The following is a 3,495-nucleotide window of genomic DNA, read 5'->3' as shown; positions in this document are numbered from 1 at the left end:
CCTGCTCCATTACTGTGTCACTAGTATCTATATTTATATTTTTGTTCTACTGTCACGCTGGAAAAACTTCTTTCAACAATGTCATAGGTGGAATGCACCAGTAATTCACAGGACAAAAGAAGGGAGTGTACCATGATACTGAGCCAAAACACTGACAGATTGACAGCTGCAATTCAGAATACAGTTTGTTTTCTTTTGATGGCAGGGACTAATGAAAGACTTCTATGAGTTACGTCATTAGCCTTTATTCCGTTTCAATATAAAGGCCTTAATAGATGTGGACAGTCACAGAAGGAGAAAGGTTTTCAATATCACAGATGTGAACTGGACTGAATTATAAGACACTGAAATAGTTAAAACATTGAAAGCAGAAAGAGAGGGGGAATTGATTACTTTTCATCTTATTTCTCATCCTTTTGGGTAAGTACATTCTTAAATCTGTTGATAATACTGTCCGGACATTGGTCCATACAAACTAAAAGAGAGTTTGTTGCTAGAGTGGATCGTGCGTTCAGGAGGCAATTCAATCTTTTTTTGTGACCTTGTGGTCAGCACCATGAGACCTTGAGCAAACATTGTACTAGTGCTACCTACAGTAGTTAGGAAGCTGATTGATCCATATTGAGCAAGTGCCAATTTAAGCAAAAGCTTCAATAAACTTAAATAAATATATTTTACTTTGGTTCATCCACCAATCCATTTCATGCCGCTTATCCAGGTCGAGGTTGCATTAATTTAATTAATTATATCGCTAAGAATCAATTTTCTATCGTGCTGAGAAGTACAGAAAAATGTGATACAATAAATTATTTTACGCTGCACTCTCCCAACTGGTTTTCTATCATACTTTAGCCAGTAAATCAAGAAGCAGGTATTAACAACAATATGCCACAATTAGTCATTTCAAAAACTCTACAGTAATGTACAGTCGACTTTTGTCTACTTATTGACATTGAGGTTGGAAGAAATATAAATATATATATATATATATATATATATTCACAATTTATTTCATACTTCATGACACTTTTAGTATCTAAAGTAAATATTAGAAAATAAAAATGAGATGCTTTTCTTTTTATGTGTCCTAATAATATCATTGTTTTGTACTTTTGTATATTTACTCAGATAACATACATACATATATACAACATTTATTCAACATGTTTGTTTGTGCAAAAACATTTTCTTGCATTTCTTCCCGCTCCACATCACTAGAAATGTATATTCAAGTGTTTGTCCTCACGTAAATTCACACTGGTGGAACTCCTTTCAACGTTTAGGTGGAATGTTCCCCAACAAAAGAATGGAGGATGCCATTATACTGAAATTATTTATCCTGAAATTAGGATTTGTACCTTGCTATGGTGCAAGATCTACGATTTATATTTTTAGTTTTTATTCTGTTAAAAAATAAAGACCTTAATAAATGTAGACCGTCACATAACATTTAATGTTTGCGATATTACAGATACCAATATGTTAATTCCAATTTTAAGAAATGTTCAGGAAACATTTCTGTTTCAGGAGGGAGTTCAATCTTTTTTTGTGGTGTTTCAGTCAGCACCATCAGACCAGGAGCAAACATGGTTGCTACTGATACATTATATAGGAAGCTCATAATCACTTTTGTTTCAATCTGAATGATGCATCATTTTCACATATTAAAAGTTATAACATGTAATATTTTTAAGCTAACAACATTTTTGTAATACTTTGTGATATCCAGCTTCAACGGTTTGTCTTTGGCTGATATCCTAGTTTTTACCCCAATTAAAAGTGTTATTTCAAAGATGTTTCCTCCATCTCCATTATCATGGTTGGTGTAACCTTTCTTTTGGCAGTGTGTTAAAATGCACTGTTTTAGGTACGAACACATCAGCATCCTGCACTTTAAATCCGAAGAGTACTACTAACTCATAAGACTTATTGGTAGAGCTGATAAAAAATAAGTATAGATCTTTATCAAACATGTGATACAGTATTGGTTCGTGTAGCAATCTCTTTTAGTACTTCTCAATCATGGAATCAGAGGTCAGGTTCAGATAGTAGCACACCTGGTCTAATAGAGCTTCAGTGCATTGCTCTAAGACATTTCAGCCTGATTGATGCTTATAAACAGTAGCACAGATTGGTGCACCTGCCTGTTCAAGTACTCTGCCTTTTGAGGTACTGCAAGTAGACATGTATATTCCATTAGCTCTAACCTGGATAAGATCTTTTGAAGAATAGACACAAGAAATTGAGTATGGAATATGAGAAGCAATTTGTCGGTGACGTGTGAAGAAACAGGTGGAATTTTTCAGGCAGGGTTCAATTTTAGCAATAAATTCTGAAAACCTGACATGTTTTATTTTTGCCTTTGTATTGCTTTGACTTTGGGAGACTGAAATTATGTCTTGTAAAGGGAACTTGGCCATTTGCCAAAAAAATTGTCAGCCACTATTCTGAGTGACTTGAATTCGTAAAATGTTTGGTAACCTAGTTAAATATCATCTGTTCAAATACAAACACGAGGGGGAGGATGTATACAGATACATTTGTATTGCTGCTGATATTGCTTGATCTATTTAGAAAGTAATGATTGTAATAAGTAATACTGTAATGAGTCATAACTGTAGAGCAAAACCTTTTGACGTGCTTTGTCTGAAAAAACTGTATTGTTTGATTTTATAGATTCAGAGGAAAACAAGATGGGTGTCGTACGGATAGTATCGATTTTCGTGATTCTGATAGGTAAGTTGTTTGACGTTAAATCCATTGCTTTTAAAGGTTAATGATTAATTAAAGTAAAACATTTGTAGTAAACCAAAAACAAATAATTTAAGGTGGAGTTCTTGCTGACATCTCATCAAATGTTTCTATTTTACATTTTTTTAAATTTTGTCACGGCACCTGCAACAGCCATACCTACGAAAGCACAAAATACGATTGCAACCCCGACACCAACCGCACCTACAACAGCTGAACCTACAACAGTAGCACCTACGACTGCAGCAAGTACAACGGCCGCAGCTACGACTGCATCACCTACAACAACAGCTGCACCTACGACTGCAGCAACTACAACGGCCGCACCTACGACTGCAGTAACTACAACAGCCGCACCTACGACTGCAGCAACTACAACAGCCGCACCTACAACTGCAGCAACGACAACAGCCGCACCGACGACTGCAGAAACTACAACAGTCGCAGCTACGACTACAGCAACAACAACAACCGCACCTACGACTGCAGCAACTACAACAACAGCTGCACCTACAACAGCCGCACCTACGACTGCAGCAACTACAACAGTCGCAGCTACGACTACAGCAACTACAACAGCCGCACCTACGACTGCAGCAACTACAACAGCCGCAGCTACGACTGCAGCAACTACAACAGCCGCACCTACGACTGCAGTAACTACAACAGCAGCACCTACTACTGCAGCAACTACAACAGCCGCACTTACGACTGCAGTAACTACACCAGCCGCACCTACGACAG

General features: G+C 37.1%; 1 long non-coding RNA gene across 1 annotated transcript; it reads left to right on the top strand.

Moving 5' to 3' along the window:
* Positions 1 to 324: 324 nt before the first annotated feature.
* Positions 325 to 3,034, top strand: LOC306714956. Its single transcript, XR_013767649.1, has 3 exons — positions 325 to 420; positions 2,677 to 2,736; positions 2,905 to 3,034. It is a non-coding gene; the product is annotated as an uncharacterized lncRNA (long non-coding RNA).
* The last annotated feature ends 461 nt before the right edge of the window (positions 3,035 to 3,495 follow it).

Source organism: Pholis gunnellus, assembly GCF_910591455.1.
Source record: "Pholis gunnellus genome assembly, chromosome: 23".
NCBI classification, from domain to species: domain Eukaryota; kingdom Metazoa; phylum Chordata; class Actinopteri; order Perciformes; family Pholidae; genus Pholis; species Pholis gunnellus.
The sequence above is the reverse complement of the archived record's forward strand: the minus strand, read 5'-3'. Positions and strand labels throughout refer to the sequence as shown.